This window comes from Zingiber officinale, chromosome 2A (genome assembly GCF_018446385.1).
Source record: "Zingiber officinale cultivar Zhangliang chromosome 2A, Zo_v1.1, whole genome shotgun sequence".
Lineage (NCBI taxonomy): Eukaryota > Viridiplantae > Streptophyta > Magnoliopsida > Zingiberales > Zingiberaceae > Zingiber > Zingiber officinale.
This window is the reverse complement of record NC_055988.1, coordinates 44,272,387-44,296,833: the sequence shown is the minus strand read 5'-3', so window position 1 is coordinate 44,296,833 and position 24,447 is coordinate 44,272,387. Positions and strand designations below refer to the sequence as shown.

At 37.9% G+C, this 24,447-nt stretch overlaps 2 long non-coding RNA genes across 3 annotated transcripts in view; one reads left to right on the top strand and one right to left on the bottom strand.

Moving 5' to 3' along the window:
- The window catches only part of LOC122041084, a 35,489-nt gene extending 28,181 nt beyond the window's left edge, over nt 1-7,308 (top strand). The window contains exons 4-5 of one of the 2 annotated variants that reach the window (XR_006128825.1): nt 5,196-5,760; nt 6,742-7,308. This is a non-coding gene — a long non-coding RNA (uncharacterized LOC122041084). The remainder of the gene's footprint in view (nt 1-5,195; nt 5,761-6,741) is intronic. The other variant, XR_006128824.1, reaches the window with a different exon arrangement.
- An 8,524-nt stretch (nt 7,309-15,832) lies between these two features.
- On the bottom strand, nt 15,833-16,520 carry LOC122039611. The gene is made up of 3 exons (XR_006128267.1): nt 16,301-16,520; nt 16,112-16,206; nt 15,833-15,891 (listed from the first exon to the last, which is right to left on the bottom strand). It is a non-coding gene; the product is annotated as an uncharacterized LOC122039611 (long non-coding RNA).
- Nucleotides 16,521-24,447: the final 7,927 nt, after the last annotated feature.

Genomic DNA, 24,447 nt, shown 5'->3' with positions numbered 1-24,447 from the left:
AATTCAAAGCTAACACTGTTATTGTTACTTTAGCTGATGGGTCTCTATCTTGTATTTGTAGGTCTGACACAATCAATTCTACCCCTTTGCTTCCTTTGTCCTTTATCTTATATTTATCTAATTTATCCTTTAATTTTCTCTCTGTTAGTCAAATAACTCATAATCTTAACGGTTGCATCACATTTTTTCCTTGAACATTGCTTATTTTAGGATCTTTTGACGAAGAAGATTATTGGTAAAGGACATAAGTCTGGAGGCCTCTATATCCTTGATACACCACTCCCAAATTATTTTGCTTGCTCAAGTGTTACTTCTTTTGAGGCTTATTATAGGTTGAGACATCCATCTCTTCCTTTACTCAAAAACTGCCCACAATATGATAAAATGTTTATTAGATTGTGAGTCGTGTCAGTTTGCAAAACATCAATGTCTTAGTTCAAGTCCTAGAATAAATAAACGTTCTACTATTCCTTTTGAATTAGTACATTCTGATATTTGGGGTCCTTATCCTATTTTGTCTAAATCTGGTTTTAGGTATTTTGTTACTTTTGTGGATTATTATTCTCATGTAACTTGGTTAGATTTATGAAAAATTATTCTGAGTTATTTTCTCTATTTTGTGCATTTTGTGTTGAGATTAAAACTCAGTTCAATGCTGTCCATCTGTATTTTACGAAGTGATAATGCCAAAGAATATACGCCCAGTTCATTCTAGTCTTATACGGGTCAAAATGACATGCTTCATGAAACTTCTTGTGTTGATACTTCATCGATACTTCATCCCAAAATGGTGTGGCTGAACGTAAAAACAAGCATCTTCTTGAAACTGCATGAGCCCTTTTATTTCAAATCAATGTTCCCAAACATTTTTTTTTTGAGCTGATACAGTTTGTACATCATATTTTCTCATTAACTGCATGCCATCCTCTGTTCTTCATGGTGAGATCCCTTACAAAATCTTTTTCCCAATAAATCGTTATTTCCTATTAACCCTAGGATAATTGGCAGACTTGTTTTTTCGAGATGTTCGTCGACATGTTACTAAATTATATCTCAAGTCTTTGAAGTGTATCTTTCTTGGTTATTCTTGTTTTTAGAAAGGTTATAGATGTTATTGTCCAATATTAACAAATATCTTGTCTTAATTGATGTTACTTTCATGGAAGCCACCTTATTTCCCATCCTCACCTATCCTGACTCATCAAAGGGAGGATGATGATTTATTGATATATTCTATCACATCCTCCGTACTCGTCCCGGAATTGGCTCCTGTCAAACGTCCTATTATTCAAGTCTACTCTAGGCGTCAACCTCTTGATTCATGTCCTGCATCTACTACTTCATCACCAGATCGATTCCCGAGTGATGATCTTCCTATTGCAATACGCAAAGGTAAACACTAGTGTACTTATCCTACTTCTTTGGTTTCTTATAATGACTTGTCATCTTCCTCTTGTTCTTTGATTGTTTCACTTGATTCTATCTCTATTCCTAAAATTGTTCGTGAGGCCATAACTCATCCTGGTTGGAAAGATGTAATAATAGAGGAGATGAATGCTTTAGATGACAATGACACTTAGGACTTGATTGATCTACCTTTAGAAGAATGTGCTATTGGATGCAAATGGGTATTCCTAGATCAGTCGCCAGATTAAAATCCCGTCTTGTTGCTAAAGGCTATGCTCAAACCTATGGTGTAGATTATTCTGACACTTTTTCTCTTGTTACAAAGTTGACATCTGTTTGCTGCTACTCATATTTGACCTTTACATCAACTTGATATTTTCTTGATTTTGTTGCTCAGGGGGATTCAGGGCGAGTTTATTGTCTTCGAAAAGTTTTGTATGGTTTGAAATAGAGTTCTCGTGCTTAGTTTGGAAAATTTAGTCAAGCTGTTGAAAAATTTGGTATGATGAAAAGCAAGTCTAATCATTTTATGTTCTACAAGTAGTCAATAGCGGGTATCATTCTATTAGTTGTGTATCTAGATATTGTTATCACTAGAAGTGATATTATGAGAATCTCATCTCTTAAATCTTTCATTCATACTCAGTTTCATACGAAAGACTTAGGGATACTAAAATATTTCTTGGGCGTTGAGGTTATGAGGAATAAAAAAGGTATATTTCTATCTCAGAGAAAATATGTCCTTGACTTACTAACTGAGACAGGAAAATTGGGTACAAAGCTTTGTAGTGCTCCAATGGCTCAGAACATGCACCTCACATGAGATAGGAAACTATTTGAACATCCTGAGAGATATCAAAGGTTGGTTGGGAAGTTGAATTACCTTATTGTAACTCGTCAAAATATTGCATATTCGTTAGTGTTGTCAGTCATTTCATATCATCTCTAACTGTTCATCATTAGACAATATTAGAACAAATTTTGTGTTACTTAAAGGGAGCACCCAGACAGGGTATCGTATATAAAAATCATGGGCATGATCATATTGAATGCTTTTCAGATATAGATTGGGTAAGTTCTTAAATGGATAGAAGATCTACTTTAGGCTATTGTATCTTTGTTGGAGGAAATTTAGTCTCATGGAAGAGTAAAAAGCAAAATATTGTATCACGATCCAGTGCTGAGTCAGAATATAGGGCTATGATACAGTCTGTGTAAAATAATATGATATATCAACTCTTGACTGAAGTAGGACTAAAATTTTCACTACTAGCAAAGCTATGATGTGACAACCAAGCAACTCTTCATATTGCATCGAACCTTATGTTTCAAGAGCAAATTAAGCACATTGAAATTGATTGTCATTTTGTTCGTGAGAAAATTCATCAAAACTTGATTTCTACACAATATTTGAAGACTGAAGAACAACTCAGAGATATCTTCACAAAAGCTTTAAATGAGGTTCGAGTCGATTATCTTTATAACAAGTTAGGTATAATTAATATCTATGCTCCAATTTGAGGATGAATATTATATATATATATTTTACCATATTTGTATATATATAAGTTGCTATATTATTTGTATATATTAGGTAATATATCTATCAATTAGGTAAGTTGTCAATTAGGCTAATTACCTAATTATAGTTTCTGATTGATTCCTTTTTTATCTTAAAGTAACAGACCCAAATATCTTACTAATGCCTGATGACTTTAAGGACAGGCTCTTTAGGAAAGCATAATTTATCCTAGAATCTTATTGTATGCATAAAAACATTTATTCACGAATCCAAAATACAGACCACATAGGCTCTCAGGTAGTTTTCAAACTTTACACATCCCCAAGTAAATACTTCCAAATTACTTCACACTTATATTTAATTGTTTTCATTCAACTTAGCATCATCCAATGACCTATAATACATTTTAGAATTTCAAATATAGGTAATCGAAATCTGCTGGCTCAAACTTGTCAAACGTCAAAATGACATGATATAATGAATCACAATAGAGAAACGAAGATTCTTCAACTACTAACTCATGCAAACACATGATACACTAGTCGATATGAGAACAATCTTGTTCCAACTAATTGTTAGAACTTTGACATAAAACAAGATTGCAAACCTTGATTACATTTGACAAAAATAGTGAAAATAGATTGTTTAACTAAACTTTAGATCTTGAACTATTCTTGCTGAAGTAATTTAGTTTCTAAGAGGTATTTCTACTGTATTTAAATTGCATCAGGGTGCTAGTTAAGACAAGTTATATTGCCAACTAAAGACAGAGAATTGTAGCAATCAAGATTTCACCATGCAAAATTATTGGAAACATTGGAATATGTTATTAGGTCGAAACTATGCTTGTGTCAACTTGTTGCCGTAGGAAATTTATTTAGTTTTATATTACAAGGAAGTTGCTTCTATTGTTTTTTCACTTCATTCTTTGAATAATGTTCCATTTTTTTGTTTTAGATTCATTATTGTAGAACTAATAGCACTGATATTCAACTTCTTATGATAGTGCCATATAATATTAATTATTTTCTAAAAAAAATCTAAGACAATTAATTATATACTTGGCCAGTTTTGATCAAGAGAAACAAATCTAATAAAAACATTATGATAAAGGTTTTAGAGGAATAGAACTAGGTGGCAAGCAAAAAATTGATTGTCCCAATGATTCAACCGTTTCACTTGGGTTGATTCTAGTCTTTTGAGCCAAACATATAACTGATGTTTCTCTACAATCAGCACGTTAGTGCAGAGGATTTATGTAAACCCTTTCTATGTTGACCATCCTTAATGAAAGACTTGCAAATATGGTTGAACAAAAAATTAAGGGAGAACACTTAGAGAAGTTTCCTTTCCTCCTGATTTAGACTTTTAATGGTGCATGGAACCAATAGAATGGTTTCTTTTTCATGGTTGCAAATGCATCTTTAATGTACCCATTGAATTAAGGTTGTTCCTTTTCAAGAGCAGTGCCCTTTTAATAATAAATAATTTGGAAATAAATCATTATTTAAAATTAAGAGTTAAATGGATACGTGATTGTGAATATCATAAATCAGATAACACCAACACTATATTTATGAATGTATGAATATAAGATGATTACTATTTATTGAATAGTAGCATTGTGGAGACATTTCTTTTTATCTTTCATGCCCACCTTTTGTAATTTGGGGGGCATTTGGAGGATGTGAAGAAATTTCTTCTTACCACCTTGAATAACTTGCGTGTCTAAGATATGCTCGACTGTACATAATAAGATGCAGTTTAATATCTTTTACTTTTTAGTTCATTTACGACAACTTGTTGAGTTAAAGGTACCAGACACTCATAAGCTACAGTCTATTAGAGACATTCATCCTTAATTTGAAAGTAACAAACCATTTAACCATTTAACTGAGAAAATAATTCAAAGATGGTTATAACTAATGGAATGAAATAGCTTTCAGATAAGTTCTCACACGCACAACAAAGTACTATATTTATATGGATTAATGACGAGTTATCTGCCTTTTACATGTTTACAGTGATGCGTGGAGAGCTTCATAAAAGAATATATGGGTTCTTAACTTTAGTTAGAGCAGTACTATATTTATGCCTACACACCCGATTCCCGAAAATAGTTTTGTTCTCAGTTATATACTGAAATTTTTGTTATTTAGTAGGCATCTTAATTGCTCATTTGATTTTCAGTGCAAGAAGATGCAACAAATCTTTGACGTGAAAACCAATTGAAAATCAAATTATTTGTTCATACCTGTGTTTGTAGGTGGACTTGAAATGATTTGGTTGGCAGCCCTGAACTCAAAAAGAAATAATAAAAGAGTATACCAAAGTAAACTTTGTAACACAATTATCTGACCCATGAAGTTTGCAGCTTCGTCACCATACATGCTGTTCAATAATGGGATCCCTACAATCAAGGTGTTGGGTAGTGTGGATAAAGAGAATGCAGTGATCAGCCAATCAAAATTCCCTCTAGACCATACACTGCATAGGATTGTAGATAGGAACATGGCTAACAACTTCTGTAATATGTCCGCAGATATAAGTTTAACATCCATTTGATAGGGATTGTTGGTTGAGATGACATGGAAGGAAAGCAGAGGAATTGAGAATCTTGACACAAATTTGTTAATTCCAGAGCACTGCTCAGGTGTGAATAATTTCCACAGCTTAATAGAGAGATAAGCCAAGATCATTGCAGCATACAATGGTACTATCGCCTCGACGACCTGGTAGGCATTTGTCCAAGTGATCATATTGGCTATAAGTTTTTCAACAATGGCAGAGGATTAAATGTTCCTGTGCATGTGCAACACTTTATAAAGACGGTAGGTTTTGCTGTTGACATGCTTTTTTGTGTATCTTACTTTTGATCAAATATTCAATATAATGGTAAATGTAATCGTGAATTTTTGTGGCTGCAACAAATTTTTAGTTGATACAGATGATTACATTCTTTTCTAGGTAATTTTTTTTTCATATCTTTTCATATTGTTTGTAATCTACCATAAGAAGTTTATATAGAGGATAGTCCAGTGCACGAAACTTCTGTCAATGCGGATCCCGGGAAAGGGTCGGACCACATTGAGTATATTGTACGTAGCCTTATCTTTTATTGCAAGAAGTTCATTATTGAGCCAAGAGGAAAGTTTTCTTGGAGAAATACAGTTAATGGAATACAATGTCTGTACTATGCCTTTTCTTTTGCACTCTTGACATAGAATTTACTTTTTCAGAACTTTGAAAGTAAATTTCCCTAATGTTCCTAGCTATACGTTAGGGCTGATCATCACAACACAAATTCCAGAGCTTACATAGGGAACATCAGGAAGCTTGAATGATAACATTTACCTACTTGTACAATGAGGGTTTGTAAATGCCTGTATACAATTGCTGCATGTGCTTCAACGATGGCAAATGGCAAGAATCTTTCTTTGCACTGCTAACTCACTTTCATGTATGCTAGATGACCTGCAAATCACTTTGAACTTTTAAGATACTGAAGCACAATGTGACGTGTTTATTTATATTTTAGACTGTTTTCATCTTTTACGTGACAGTGGCCTTTATATATTTTTTACTTCCAGTATTTTGTCATTCGGATCATGTTAAGCTGTATTATTTGCTCCATCCTCTGTTATCAGTCTTTTTCCCTCTATCATCTTGTGATGATGCCAGAAAAGTAGAACCAAAGTGGACTATTTCACTCTTATCAGTCAATTCGTCACTCACTGTGTGATGGTTCCATATACCTGATTGGATAGTTTTTTCTTATTTTTCGAACTGCTCAATTATAGTTTATTTATCAGGTTTACAGGGATTAAGGCAAGAAGAATAAAGAAGTGAATTGCAGACGAAGAAAGGGAGTGATATGTTACCTCACTGTACAAGTTATTGATGATGGCAAATAAGGTAAAAGGAGGAGAATAAGTGCAACATTAAGCTTGCTTTACATGGCTGAACATCTATCCAAAATTGATAGATCCTTCTTTTCTAAAGCCTTTCACTTGCAGTTTTGTTTGTCTCTCCATAATGATGTCATGGGCCATAGACTTTATTCTTCTGCTTCATACACCTATAGTGGCAGACCAGCTGATTATGACTACAGGAACTGTGAGGACTACAGCTCAAAAATTAACCCAATTTAAGTTATAAGTTGGGCCAAGTATCATTTTGCCACAGAACCATAGAACTGTCAAAGTATCAGTTTACCTCTAGTACCATTGGTAATAACGCTCTGTGTCCATGCTATACCTCTTAAGAAATGTATGAATTCTAGAAGAATAATGTTATTTTGCCTTCGCGTAGAATTTTATTAAGAGTTATATTTTGACAGATTCTAATATTAGATCATTCCTAATAAATATGTAATATTGGAACATCATTTAAAATATTATTAATATAAAGGAATGGAAAGTAACTGCGCTTCCACTTACCTTGTACTCTACTTATTTTACTAAAAGGCAAACTGTTTTTTTTTAATCTTTATTTTGCTAAAAGCCATGAAGATTTTAGCTTGAGGCTGTCTGTAAATGTAAATCGGTTTCAACAGGTTAAAATAAATTATAATATTTTTCCTCTCGTTTTTTTTCTATGCATGCAATCATCTTGTTAGGGCTGTAAATGAATTGAGTCAAATTTTAGGATGTTTAAATTTATTTGATAAGATAATCAAACTGAGCTAAATCTAAAATGAATTAACTTTTTGAAATGATTATTTAAGCTTGACTTGGTTTAATTTTTATGAGTTTGAGATTATTTGAAAGTTGACTTGAGCTTGTTCAATGCTTGGTCCATTTAGATGTCATCGATCTCTTAATTCAAGATCATTTGATTGTTTGAAACATTTACTTGTTTAATTAATTATTAAGTTTGATAAGTTAAATTTAATTATTTTATTTTATTTATTTAACATATTGATAAAAGTTTTATTAATGAATATGGTTCATGAATATTGTTTATGAACGTTGTTCACAAATATTGTTCACGAACATTATTCACAAATGCTGTTCATGAATATTAACGAGTTGAATATATATATATTCAAGTTTATTTATTTAGTTTAACGAGTTGTTCAAGTTTATTTATTTAATTGATCTAGTGTATATTGAACGAACATAAATAAGTTTTTATCAAGTCGAACACCAAACTTATTTATGAACGTTTGGTTCATTTATAATTCTACATCTCGTGTCACTGTCATAATGCCCCATCCTTTTTCTCTTTTTCCTCCAAACAACATTTTTAAAAATATTTTGAAATTCAAAACAAATTTTTTCAAAAAAATTTTCAAAAAAATTTTAAAATTCTAAACATATTTTTTCATGTTCTAAAAACATTTATTTTTTTTAAAATAACATTTTCAAGTAATATTTAACAATATTAAAAATTATAAAACTTGAACACTTAAAATTTATATCAATGCTTTCAAGCTAAACTTAATTAAAATTAAGCAATTAAAACTAAGCAAGCTAAAGATCTGCAATTTAAAGCTAAACAATTAGGCATGATTAAGTAAATATTTAGAGTCCAAACATCTCATTTTGAATTTAATCATTGTAAAGCATTATTAATTGATTATAGATTAAAAAAAAATATAATATTTAAAAGTAAATCATCTAATAATAAATTGTCCTAAAGAGAATGCCATAGTTTTTTTTTTTTTACATTGGCTCAAATAATATTAAATGTTCATTAAGTCTAATTGGAAGTTAGTCATCCAATTGATCAATTTGTGTTTATACTTCTTGATTCATGTTGATTGTAGTAAAAGGTGAAATCGGCTATCCCAACAACCTCATATGGTCGGCCCTATGACTATATTTAAGGAGGTAAATTGGGAAGCTATAGTTGGCTAGTACGGGGAGGGTTTTTTTTTCCTCGACTTTGTTGAGATTTGAACCATTGCCTTATTGTAGCAACTCTATGCCGCACTAGCTAACTCAACCTTGCTCTGAGGGCCCTTGATTCATGTTGATGCACTTAGTTAACATCTTGAATCAAGAATCAAGTCCTAACATCTCATACCCATCTATGTATCTTAGTAGACAATCAAGTGAAACCTATGTGTTGTGAGATGCAGTAACGCCTTAAAACTATAGATGCATGATTTTTAAGGTAAGATCTAGGCTAGATCCATTTTGCAAGTAAATAAGTAGACTGTAAATACATAAATTTATATAAAAAATACTTATTCTACTAAACACATTCCTAATTGTCTTTTAAGTATGTTAAACTTATCCTTTGGTAGGGATTTTATGAAATTGTCAGCTAGGTTTGACTTGGACTCAATATAGTCAAGTACAATTTCTCTCCTAACTACATAATCCCTTACGAAATGGTGTTTGATTTTTATATATTTTGTTCTTGAGTGATGTATAAAATTTTAGTTAAGTTAATTGAACTTATGCTGTCAAATAATATTTTAGTATTTTTATAGTTTAGTTCAAAGTTTTTTGGTGTGTGCATCATCCATAATAATTGAGCTATATACTCTCTCATTGCTATATATTCTACTTCAATAGTTGATAGTACAACATAATGTTACTTTCTACTGCCCCAGCTGACTAGCCTTTGACTTAACAATTGACAGTTGTCACTTATATTTTTTTTTATCTAGTTTATAACTAGCATAATTTGAGTCAAAGTATCCTACTAAGTTAAAGTTATTGGTCCCAGCATACCAAATTTCTATATTAAGTGATTCTTTAATGTATATAAGTATTCTTTTTATAATTGTTAAGTGTGTTTCTTTAACACAAGATGGATATCTTATATACATACCAATTACAAATAAAATATCAGGTCGGCTTATATTTAAGTAGAGTAGATTTCCTACAATACTTCTGTAGTATTTTATGTATACTAGTTTTCCTTCTAGGTCATTATTAATTTTTACATTTGTTGCCATAGGTATATTATTTTCTTTAGCATTTTTCATATCAAAATTTTTAATTAATTTCTTAGCATATTTATTTTGAAATACATAATTTCCATCTATTGTTTGTTTTATTTGTAATCTTAAAAATAAGGTTAATTCTCTAACTAGGCTCATTTCAAATTTGCTTCTATTAAAGTTATAAATTCTTTTAAGAATTTTGTGTTAGTTGAACAAAAAATTATATTATCTATATAGATTTAGACTATGAATATGTCTTTTCAAGGGTTTTCACAAATAGGGTTTAGTTGATTTATCCTTGTTTAAACCCTTTTGACACTAAGTAGGTTGACAACCTATTATACCAAGCCCTAGGTGCATATTTTCGACCATATAAAACTTTTTTTTAGTCTAAATACATGATTTGGGTAGTCTAGGTGTAACACTCGTAAATTTCCTCTAGTAAATTTCCTCTAGTCCAAAAGAGTAAAAAGAAATAGAAGAGAAAAGAAATAAAAATATATTCATAAATGGTTCGGGCTAAGATTTGAATCCTAGACATTTGATTTAAGATTGGTTTAAATAACCATTAGGTGGTGGTAAAGCATCACATTGGAAATAGGAAACTATCTATTATATGTTAATGTTGGGAGAAAAGATGCCTCAACTTTCACTTAGAGGGTGTTTGGCTAAGCTTATAAGCTCTCTAAAACAACTTATAAGCTGTTTTGGAACTTATAAGCTCTTCAATTTTGTTTGGTAATTTTTTTTTCAAACAACTTATAAGCTGTCAAAATAAGCTGTTTTGGAGCTTATAAGCTGTTTTTAAAAAAGTATGGAAGACCCTACTTTTTTAAAAAAGATTTATTTTAATAATTTATTTCTCTAAAATATCCTTATATAATTTCATAAATCCCCATCTTATCCTCGATAAATTTTTATAAGCTTAATATCTTTTTATTTCCGTCGACTTTTCTTCCAACGTTGTATCTTCTCCGCCAACAGCTCTTTCTAATTTACTCTACCCCGATGCAGAAATTCACCCAAAACCCTCTATTAATAAAAATCTCAAAACCCTTTATTAATAGTATTATACCCTTTTTGGTAATTTTATTAATAAAAAGATCTTATAATACCAAACACATTAATATCTTTAAGTTGATTGTAATAAGTTCACCCAAACACTTTAACAACTTATTTTTAAAATAAGACCTAACAACTTATAAGCTCCTAAAACAACTTATAAGTTGTACGAGCTTATAAGCTATTTTTAATAAGTTTAGCCAAACACCCTCTTAGTATAAAAGGGAATGAAAGAGATCAAAACCTAAAAAAAAATCTTTTCCTTTCCTCTTCTCCTTTAGCTGAAATTTCTCCCTCCTCCCTTCAATTTTCGGCCAAGAACCTTAGGGTTCCATTCTTTGAAGCTTCTCAAGAGGAGAATCTAAGAGGAGGGTGTCCTTCCGGGAATTAGTACGTGGGTGAAGAGAAATCCGAAGGCCAAGGCATATAAGGGAGACTTATTCTTCCAAAACCTTAGTGGTATAATTGTAAGAAATAGCGAAAGGAAGTAAGTACTACTCACCTGCAGTATAAGTTGTTTTGATAATGCATGCGGTGTTTTGATTTTTATGCCTGTAAGGAAGAAACATGTTAGGTTATGTTAATGCATGGTAAGGAAGATATGTGTTATGATTGTATGATGTCCTCCTAAGTTTTGGGATTAAGATCATGTTTAGAGTACCTTGAATCGCTTCCCATTTAGGTTGGGGCTAAGAAGCATACTCAAGTACTCTAAAGTGCTTCCCTATAAGTAAGGGGGAATTGAGCGCACATAAGGTGTTTGTTTAAATGACAAGTATGTGCAAGTATAAGAAAGCGATATGTAAAAGAAAATATTTTACTTTAAAGTGACATGTACTGGACACAAGGTCCATGGGTAGACTCCTAGATCGCCCCTAGACCCTTAGATCGCCTAGTAGTACCTTGATAGGTTCGAGATTAACTATCTCAGATCTTATTAAGGATGCACGCAAAGTGGTACAATGCCGAACCCAAGCAAGTTGATTATTATTTTCACTAATTATGTAATATAAAGTTTCCAAACTTCATGGTTTGTTTTAGTAGAAGTTTCCTAAGGTTGAGAACTTGAGTTATAACGTGCAACATTGATGAACTCAATAATATGCCAAGATTCTTGTTTTCAATTCATTACTAGCATGATTTTAGGTTGATGCTTTCCATGATAAACCTGTTTAAAAATACATGCCATGCACATATTCTGAATTATGCGTTTTAACGTGAATTATCACCAAGCATGAGTTCTGTGTTTTTCCCAAACAGATTTGAAAAGTCTATTCTTGTTTAATGCTAGTTTTGTGAGTAGACGGTACTTACTAAGCATTCGCTTATATATTTGCATTTCCTTATACTGCAGATAAAGGTAAAGGAAAGCTCGAGTAGGAGGAGGTAGCAGGAGCGGTGCATTGTGTGTGTGTAACAGAATAGTGGAAGGAGATCGGGGAACTTGTTATTGTATAAAATATGTTGGAACTGGATGTTAGAGCACTTTCTTCTTCTTGTTCTATCTGAAATACTCTCACTAATTACCTAGGATGAAGTTATTAGTTTGACAGTAATTAGAGTGGCAACGAAGGGAGCTCTAGGGTGTCCGCGCAGGGGAGAACAAACCCTTTTAGGGAGTCGGGGGTGACCTCCGCACGACCCGTGTCACGACCGTGCGGACTCACACGATCCCATACTCCCTGCTCTCGGCCAAGGTGATACGGCCGTGTGGATTCACACGGCCGTGCACCTCTTCTTCTCGGCCCAGGGGGACACAACTGTGTGGATTCACACGACCGTGCACCCCTTCCTCTCTACCAAGGTGACATGACCGCGTGGATTCACACGACCGTGCACTTCTTCTCCTCGGCCAAGGTGACATGACCGTGTGGATTCACACGGCCGTGCACTTCTTCCCCTCGGTCAAGGGGACACGACCGTGTGGATTCACACGGTCGTGTACCTCTCTCTCTCTCGGCCAAGGGGACACGACCATGTGGATTCACACGGCCGTGCACAGATAAGGGTAACGTCTGTACTTTATGAGGTAAGGGTAGAAGGTCGGACGTTACAGTTTGGTATCAGAGCCAAGTTCCACCCTTCCGCCGCACATACATCAAGCATTGATCCTGCAGCGTCCAAGTAAGAAAGTATCTTCTCACAACTTTTATGCATTTTATTTCAGTTACAATTAGTAAGAACTATTTGTTAAGATTAAGCATGCTTATACATGTAAGTATTAAGGGTAGCAAGTAAGAATGGTGATGGGCTGATGCATTGTCTCACTGATCGGTTTGTGAATATGTAGATGGCCAGAGAACGGCCTGCTAGACAGCCAAGAGATAATGAACCTCAATCAGAGACGAATGAGTTTGCACCACCGCCCAACCTTTTGGAACTAGTAACTCAGCTGCAGAGACAAGTGGCAGAGCAACAGCAGGTTATTGCCACCCTGACTGCTAATCAGCAAGCTTCTCCAGTAGTCCCACCGGAAGCCAATATGGTGGCACCTATTACAGCCGAAGTTCCATCAGTTACACCTGTAGCCCCAGTAAAGGTAGTGAGGCAAAAAGCATACCTCATCCAGTGGCAGAAACTAGAACTAGAGAATTTCTCTGGCACCAATAAACCATGGGATGCTTAGGCATGGTTCAAAACCCTGGAGAGCATAATGGAGCTACTGGACTGGCCGGAGGTAGAAAAGATAAAGTGCGCCTCTTTCTGCCTCACTGGAGATGCAAGAATGTGGTGGGAATGGGTCAAGACAAAAAGAATAGCGAATCAAATGACCTGGTCTGACTTCGAGACTGAGTTCTTTGAAGAATTCTTTCATATGCGCGTCACGAACAAACATTATGATGAGTTTCAATTGGCTGACTCGCCTATGCCCCGAACTGGTCAGCACAGAACGAGAGAGGGTAAGGCTAATGCTCAAGATGTTGAGGCTAGAGATAGCTTTGAATGTGGCTGGCAGAATAAATAGACTGCAGACTGCAGAAGAGCTGGTTAGTAGTGCCCTGATCATGGTGTTAGTTAGAGCCCTAGAGCCAATCATTTGATGATTGTATTATGGACTTGTTGTATCATATTCTTATATAAATAAAGGCATTTGTTTTTGGTTATTATACTTACTTGTATTGGTGCCAAATAAACTAAGTGTCACGCCCCAGAGGAGTCTCTGTCCGAAGAAATTTCGGCAGCATCTCCCCTGTACGGCGGACAATCTGAAACTTTTCTACAAGCACTATATACCTCAGCCACATGCAGCTGGAATAATAACAATAAAAGAAAACAAACACCACGCAGTTAATAATAAAGCAGCCCACTCGGCTGTACCAAAACCGCTGGCTAGGCTTACACAACCATTAACAAATACACAACACCACATAACAACATCAACTCTCCAAAAATAAAACCAAAAGAGCTAAACAAAACCGATACATAAAACAAACAAAACATACGTGAACTGATAAGTCCTCCGATGTGACGTGGGGACCAAAGACAGGATACTCCAAGCGACACCAAAACCAAACCTGGTACACGAAAAAGATAGTATCAATGGGGTGAGTTCAACAACTCAATAATACCAATGGACATGAGTAGTAAGATATATCTAACAGAATAATGAATAAAACTTCCTAATCATATATAGGAATACGAAACCGAAAGGTAATCGAGTCAGACTCACCAGAACTCCTATTCGACAAAAAGGTCGCCAAACCGAAGTGTCAATAATCCGATGCAGTCAAAAGTATGTATCCAACCAAATGCAGAATCAAACGCAGAAACACAATCATAAAATATAAATGCATCAATGCATATGATGCTAATGATGCGTCCTGGTCACCCCCGACGCCATCAATCATCTCGCATACAAATGGTGAGACCGAGTGGGTAGGGTGACAACCGCACTCGTCGTCACTACTCCCGATGAATGACCGAGGACGGACGCTTGAGTACTCCGCCCCGTCGACCCCAAATCATAAATGGGGAGCTCAATGCTCATCTCCCAGACACGATGACGGGAGGTATCTCACGGCTACCACCGAGTCACGACCAACGGAGCCAACAGAGTCCACCGTCTCGGCTACTACGCTACACTAAATGCCAATGAGCCAAACAGAAGGAATCGTCACGGCCACTACCGAGTCCTCGGACTAACGGAGCTAAACAGTAACCGCCACACACCGCTCGATATACTACTAAACCATGAGTGAAGATATGTAATGGCGATGGCTCAACCATAGTGAGCCGATAATCGACAAAGATGCAATCGATGCACGTATCACTACGATAACAAAATCGATCAATATAACCATATCCATAAATACAAAATGGGTACTGTAAAAGCGATGGTCACATACCAAAATCTATAGTACACAGGTCAAATAAAACCTATGTCCCGAACAAAATAAGTATGGAATATCTTGATCAGCATAGAAAAATCCATATATACATAATATGGGTACGACAGTATCAGTAAGCCAAATCCACAGATCTAGGGTATACAAATCCTCTAAGGTATAACAACCTAGATCCTAAACATATCTCCTTCCATAACATATGTACCAACAATATGCACATATCAAGAATCAAGGTCTAGGTACACGAATCATATATGATATACAAATAGAGGTACACAAGCCAGTCATGGCATAAAACCTAAGTATCAGACAGTCTCGATACACATGACTGAAACCAAAAGTCCAGAACCTAGTCCTAACCTCAGTAAAACATGGTATGCCACTCTAGAAACTAAGATACTCATGGCAATAAGATACTCATGGCAACAAATCACGAGATATAAGCACGGATACATCACAGGCGACAAACCTAACATGCTATGGATATCAAACAGTGACATACCAAAGGCAAACATGTTCATTGCTCGTAGTTATAAAATACTATGCATATCCAAATGACAATATCATAAAAGATAAGTCAAGAGGTACCCGCCTCCAGTATAGATCGAATCCAACCAATTCCGATGTCGAGATGTCCGTCTCGAATCACAGTCCTGTAACAACATGATATATATATAGATTTAGCTAATTATGTATAAATTAATTAGCCAAATCAAATCCTCGAGAAGCTAACACAAAGCCACAACAACCAAATATCATCGTCTACAACTAACCAAACCACCACATCTGATAATCAAACCAATAATCATTCATCCTATCCACATCACACTACTCACATCCAAATGTAGACAAGAATAAAACTTCAATACTCACCTAAAACCAGATGAATTGTTGTTGACCCACAATTGAAGAGATGAAACTGTATGCTGCTGGAAACTCAGCCAAAAACCATAGTAAACCCGCTGCACCTTTCCATTCAAACATTCCAAATCAATATCCATAGAACCACAACCAAGAATTCCACTCAAATTCTTGATTTATAACATTTAACTAACAACTTACCTCCTTTGAATCCTCAGCTAGGGCACAGTAACAACATAGACAGTACAACCGTGGAGAGTAAAAACTAGGGCACAGAGGAAACTCAGTCGCCGGCGCTAGGGCACAGGTGACGACGGCGTTGGTTCGGGTTGAGAGACGGCAGCGACACCGAATGCAACTAGGCCAGAGGAGTTTGGCCGGCGCTATCGGACCAGTGGCCGGCGGAGGTGGATCAGCGTCGGCGACGTCAAAGATCGGCAATCGGTTGGCTTCGTGCGGAAGAAAAACTCGACCGGCGGCGGATCTAGGGCACAGCCAAGTGGAGGCTCGGACGAAGCTTCGGCGCTAGGGCAGCGGCAAGGACCGGCGGTGTCGCGCGGCCACAAGCACAGAGAGGAGAAGAAGAAAAGGAGGGGCCGAGGGGTTTAAGACTTCGGCCTCGGAGAAACAGCCGGGCCGGCGGTTAGGGCACGCCGACGGCTCGGGTGCGTGAGGGAAGGAACAGGGGGGGCTCGGAGAGGGCAGGCGCGGGCGAAGAGAAGGATACGGCGAAAACAAGAGAAAAATAAAGGAAAAGAAAAAGAAAAGAAAAAGGAAAAGAAAAGAAAACTTTTCCTCATTAAAACAGGGTAGCCTAAACAGGCTTTTCCAGGCCCAGTTTTTATCCCAGTTAACTCGTCCATACGAGCTCTGAAAAATTTCCGAAAAATTTCCAAAAATTTCGAAAAAATCCCTTATTAATATTCGTATATTCTCGGTATTTTACATTCTCCCCCACTAATAAAAATTTGGTCCCCAAATTTTGTTATCTACCATCAGCAAGTACTAACAACAGATATAAAGTATATAAATGCTGAACGGTAAATAAATCACATACCTCAAGTGAAAAGATGGGGATATCGAGCTTGAATCGTATCCTCGAGCTCCCAAGTAGCCTCCTCGTCCGTATGATACTGTCGTCCGACTTTAACCAGCCGGATAGTCTTGTTTCGCAATTGACGCTCTTTCCGGTCAAAAATCTGTACCGGAACCTCCTCGTAGGTAACGCCAGGCTGAAAAGGAACTAGAATATCTATCAGTACATGTGTCGGGTCGGGTATGTATCTCCTCAGTATAGACACATGGAATACGTCATGAACTTCTGCCAGGAACGGTGGTGGTGTCAACCGATAAGCTACTGCTCCAATCTTTTCCGAGATCTCGAAAGATCCAATGTATCGCGGAGTTAGCTTACCTCTGAAGCCAAATCTCTTCACTCCTTTCGTGGGTGAAACTCGCAGAAATACATGGTCGCCAATAGAGAACTCCAGGAGTATGCATCTCCAATCATCATAACTCTTCTAGCGGTCCTACGCCTCTAACATCTTCCGTCTGATAATACGGACCAACTCTGCCTCCTGCTGAGCTCTATGAGGTCCCAACAGCTGGGCCTCCCCAACCTCATCCTAGAGGTTGGGTGTCCGACAAGGTCTACCATACAACGCCTCAAACGGTGCCATCTAGACAGGTGAATGAAAGCTGTTGTTGTAGGCGAACTCTACCAATGGCAAATGGTCCTCCCAACTGCCCCTAAAATCCAATACACAAAACCTCAGCAAGTCCTCTAGAGTCTGAATGGTCCGCTCTAACAGTCCATCCGTCTGCGGATGGAAAGTTGTACTGAAACAGAGTTGCGTGCCCAAAGGCCTACTGCAGACTCTGTCAAAAACGAGACGTGAACCGGGGGTCTCTATCCGAAATAATAGTCAACGGGACACCACGTGATCTGATGATTTCCCGGCAAAATAGATCCACCAAACGATCTAGGAAATCAGTCTTCCGGATCGCTAACGAGTGCACGGATTTGGTTAATCGATCAACGATTACCCAAATCACGTCATGGCCTCATCGTGTCCTAGATAGACTCACCACAAAGTCTATGGTAATATGTTCCCATTCCCACTCAGGAATAGAAATCCGCTGAAGTAAGCCGGCAGATCTCTGATGCTCGGCCTTCACTTGCTGACCGACAAAACATCTAGCTACAAAATCCGCGATGTCTCCATTCATGTCGTTCTACCAATAGAAACACCTCAAATCTTAGTACACACGAGTACCGCCTGGGTGGACAGCAAATCATGTACGATGAGCCTCCGGAAGTAACTCCTATAAGACCGGATGAGACTGAAGTACGCAATAATCTGCCTCGGAAGTGTATAACACACTCCTCGTCTCGGTCTGCTACCCGGAAGCTATCTGGCTGCAAATAACCCGCAAATACTGATCAGCAGCCTAGGGCTCTCGGATCCTCGTCCTGATCGACGACTGAGCAACCATGGTAACCAGAGTACCCTGCCCTGTCTGTCCTTATTCCTCAAGGCCCAACTCGAAGAAACCTTTAATCAAGTCTGTGACCACAACTCAGTGGCAAGCTAAAGTCTCTCTGGACTTCCTGCTAAGTGTATCGGCAACCACATTAGCTCTCCCTGAGTAATAGCTAATGGTACAATCAAAATCCTTCAGGAACTCCATCCGTCTCCTCTGTCGGAGATTAGGTTCCTTCTAAGTAAAACAGATATTTGAGACTCATATGGTCAGTGAGAATCTCAAATGTAACGTCATATAAATAATGTCGCCAAATCTTCATGGCAAAAATAATGGCGACTAGCTCCAGATCATGTACAGGACAGTTCTTCTCATGCTTCTTCAACCGACGAAAAGCATAGGAGAATACTCTATCGTGCTGCATCAGAACATCTCTCAAACCCTGAATAGACGTGTCGGTGTAGAGCACGAGTCCGTCATCTCCAGAAGGTATAACCAACAATCGGAGCCGACACCAGTCTCCGCTTCAGCTCCTGGAAGCTGGTCTTGCAATCCCCAGTCCAAGTGAACTTCACGCCTTTCCTGGTCAGGCGTGTCAGTGACATAGCTATCCGAGAGAAACCCTCAACGTATCTCCGGAAATATCGAGCCAAACAAAGGAAGTTGCGAGCCTCTTCTATGGACTCCGTCTACTCCCAACGGTAACAACCTCGATCTCCTGTGGAACCACGGTATACTCCTACTGGTGACCGTGTGTCTAAAACATCTCACAGAAGACAACCAAATCAGTACTACAGATAATCACATATACATGTTCTCGTCGAAACATCTTTAGATCTATGCAAAGGTAGTGTACGTGACATCACCTCAGATCCGTAATAAATCACAACATCGTCAATAAAGACAATGGAAATTGATCCAAACATCCTCAAAATACCAGAATCATCGTGTCCATAATAACATCTAGAGCACCGTAAGTCCTAATAGTAAAATCAAGACACATAATGTCCGTATCACAGACATTCCTAACCATAAGATCCTCAACAACAAATCAGGAATCTGATCACCAACGATATATAATCACCAAAGAATAGAACCTCGAGTGTGAGAGCAATGCTCTATCACACGAAATACCACATATGTGAGAGCAACGCTCTCACAAACAATCCGTAATATGTGGGAGCAACGCTCCACCACAAACAAACAATAATATGTGGAAATCCAGAATATGTGGAAGCTACGCTCTACCACAAACGATCCATAACATGTGGGAGCTACGCTCTACCACAACAATACAAAAGTGCCCAAAGTACCTAACTATCTAGCTAGAGACTGCACAAGATCTCTCTACCACAGATCACTGCGGGTTGCCTAGGGTATAACCCACCCAATAAGCAAATCAAATCCATAGTCAACTCTATCATCCTCCTAGTGGGTCGGTCACCTACTAATGGGAGAATTAGTTGACAGGGTAAAACAACCAATATCATAATGTAGACATTTAACCTTCTACATTCAACATAGGTATAATCATCACGATTCTACCAACCATACATCTGGCACACGTGCACACACAACATAAGTATGATCGACATACTCCTCCAATTAGTACACACCAAAAAATACTCACATCATAGGTATAAATCACCGTGATACCTCCAACAATGTATACCAAACCCGTGTGCACATATCAATATAGGTATAATCGACAATACACCTCAAACAACACTCACCTGACATATATACACATATACCAAGAGTGAAATCAATGTATACTTCCAATAAGGCATACTAAAACCCAGGTGCATTCACAAATCACACAAAATCAACAAAATACCTCAAATACCACACCAAACACATATGTACATACCACAACACCGATTTTAATCGATAAGATACCTCCAATATGTCAATCATGCACGTACAGCTAACTAAATAGCTATAATCCACAAGGAACCTATAATAACCATATCTAGATGGAAATATCCTCACTATCCACAAATGAATTATCCATCATAGAACTCCTTCCACTCATATCAATCATATACACACTTCATAGATATGCAAAATCAGCATATTTAATCCAATCTACCACATAAACCCTATGCCATCTTCTAAGTTATCCAATTAGGTACATACAGTCTAAAATTACAGTACCCATAGAATAAGATACATCGATCCTCTATCAACTGACCAAATCATCAATAGTATATGGCTAATTCAATCCTTTCCCACGTCAGTATAAGCTAGATACTCGTTGTGCTCAAGTTATCCAACTAAGCACGAATAACCCAAGATTCAAACATCTAAAAGTAAAGTAGGTCAATCCCCTACTGATCGGATCAACAAAACTAATCGGTCATCTACTAACTAATCAAGAACCAATAAAACCTCTACAAGCGTCTAGGGTAAATCAACCCACGACTAACCCAAGTCAATATATGTAAATCAGTTTTCTATTGACCGATCTAACCAGAGTACAATAATCATCTACTGACGAAAACTAACTAAAGTATATCGGTATTCTACTGACTAGTCAACATGAATATGAAGGTACTATCTACTACACACTAATAACAACAGAGGCTGGTATGTGCCTCCATCTCCTAACCAATTAGTAGTAACTAAAGCTAATACTACTAATGGTAAAATATGAAAAATCAACAGAGACTATATTCCTTAATCTCTATTAAGGTCGATCAAGATCAGTGACTATCCCATCACATATAATATGGCTACAACATCAGACAGATACCAGATACAAAGTGTCATAACTATCACAGTCAACAATGCATACACTAACTAAATAATAGGATAACAGTATACCAACATACCTTCTATAGCTTGGAGATGTCCTGCTGCTGCCAGGTCCCGAAAAGTCACATCGAGAAAACCAAAACACAAAATCCGAAACACCGGAAAAATAAGACACGTAAGTCGATCTCTGATACCAAATAAATTGATATCAGATAAATCTCGAAAGTCCAGAACACATAGCAAGTATCGTATACCTGCTCTGATACCACTAAATTGTCACGCCCCGAAGAAATTTCGGCAGCATCTCCCCTGTACGGCGGACAATCTGAAACTTTTCTACAAGCACTATATACCTCAGCCACATGCGGCTGGAATAATAACAATAAAAGAAAACAAACACCACGCAGTTAATAATAAAGCAGCCCACTCGGCTGTACCAAAACCAAAACACAAAACTGCTAGCCGGCTAGGCTTACACAACCATTAACAAATACAAAACACCACATAACAACATCAACTCTCCAAAAATAAAACCAAAGTACAGAGCTAAACAAAACTGATACATAAAACAAACAAAACATACGTGAATCCGATAAGTCCTCTGATGTGACGTGGGGACCAGCAGACAGGATACTCCAAGCGACACCATAAATAACCTGGTACCTGAAAAAGATAGTATCAACGGGGGTGAGTTCAACAACTCAGTGAATACCAATGGACATGAGTAGTAAGATATATCTAACAGCAACAATCATGGAATACAGCTTCCTAATCATATATAGGAATACGCGAAAGGTAACTGACGAAGTCAGACTCACCAGAACTCCTATTCGACAAAAAGGTCGCCAAACCGAAGTGTCAATAATCCCGTATGCAGTCAAAAGTATGATTCAACCAAAATGCAGAATCAAACGCAGAAACACAATCATAAAATATAAACGATCAATGACATGATGCTAATGACGGGTCACCCCCGACGCCGACTACCATCTCGCACAAATGGTGAGACCGGTGGTGATAACCGCACTGTCGTCACTACTCCGACGAATGACCGAGTGGACGGACGTCGGAGTACTCCCGCCCCGCGACCCCAAATCATAAATGGGGAGCTCAACGCCTCATCTCCTGACACGACGACGGAGGTATCTCACGGCCACCACCGAGTCACCGACCAACGGAGCAACAGAGTCCACTGTCACGGCCTACTACGCTACACTAAATGCCGGAGCAGAAGGAATCTGTCACGGCTACCACGCCAGTCCTCGACTAACGGAGCAAATGCAGAACCGCCACACACCGCTCGATATACCACTAAACCACGAGTGGGGGTGTGTGTGGGCTCAACCATAGTGGAGCCGATAATCGCACAAAATGCAATCGTGATGCATGTCACTATGCATAACAAAAACTGATCAATATAACCATATCCATAAATACAAAATGGGTACTGTAAAAGCGATGGTCACATACCAAAATCTATAGTACACAGGTCAAATAGAATATCAAAAACCCTATGTCCTGAACAAAATAAGTATGGAATATCCTGATCAGCATAGAAAAATCCATATATACATAATATGAGTACCACAGTATCAGTAAGCCAAATCCACAGATCTAGGGTATACAAATCCTCTAAGGTATAACAACCTAGATCCTAAACATATCTCCTTCCATAACATATGTACCAACAATATGCACATATCAAGAATCAAGGTCTAGGTACACGAATCATATATGATATACAAATAGAGGTACACAAGCCAGTCATGGCATAAAACCTAAGTATCAGACAGTCTCGATACACATGACTGAAACCAAAAGTCCAGAACCTAGTCCTAACCTCAGTAAAACATGGTATGTCACTCTAGAAACTAAGATACTCATGGCAACAAATCACGAGATATAAGCACGGATACATCACAGGCGACAAACCTAACATGCTATGGATATCAAACAGTGACATACCAAAGGCAAACATGTTCATTGCTCGTAGTTATAAAATACTATGCATATCCAAATGACAATATCATAAAAGATAAGTCAAGAGGTACCCGCCTCCAGTATAGATCGAATCGAACCAATTCCGATGTCGAGATGTCCGTCTCGAATCACAGTCCTGTAACAACATGATATATATATAGATTTAGCTAATTACGTATAAATTAATTAGCCAAATCAAATCCTCGAGAAGCTAACACAAAGCCACAACAACCAAATATCATCGTCTACAACTAACCAAACCACCACATCTGATAATCAAACCAACAATCATTCATCCTATCCACATCACACTACTCACATCCAAATGTAGACAAGAATAAAACTTCAATACTCACCTAAAACCAGATGAATTGTTGTTGACCCACAATTGAAGAGATGAAACTGTATGCTGCTGGAAACTCAGCCAAAAACCATAGTAAACCCGCTGCACCTTTCCATTCAAACATTCCAAATCAATATCCATAGAACCACAACCAAGAATTCCACTCAAATTCTTGATTTATAACATTTAACTAACAACTTACCTCCTTTGAATCCTCAGCTAGGGCACAGTAACAACATAGACAGTACAACCGTGGAGAGTAAAAACTAGGGCACAGAGGAAACTCAGTCGCCGGCGCTAGGGCACAGGCGACGGCGGCGCTGGTTCGGGTCGAGAGACGGCAGCGGCACCGAATGCAACTAGGGCAGAGGAGTTTGGCCGGCGCTATCGGACCAGTGGCCGGCGGAGGTGGATCAGCGTCGGCGACGTCTGTTGTCGCTAGGGCAGATATCAGGTGGCGCCGTGAGATGGGAGTCGCGGCTGAGCACAGAAGAAAAGATCGGCAATCGGTTGGCTTCGTGCGGAAGAAAAACTCGACCGGCGGCGGATCTAGGGCACAGCCAAGTGGAGGCTCGGACGAAGCTTCGGCGCTAGGGCAGCGGCAAGGACCGGCGGTGTCGCGCGGCCACAAGCACAGAGAGGAGAAGAAGAAAAGGAGGGGCCGAGGGGTTTAAGACTTCGGCTTCGGAGAAACCGCCGGGCCGGCGGTTAGGGCACGCCGACGGCTCGGGTGCGTGAGGGAAGGAACAGGGGGGGCTCGGAGAGGGCAGGCGCGGGCGAAGAG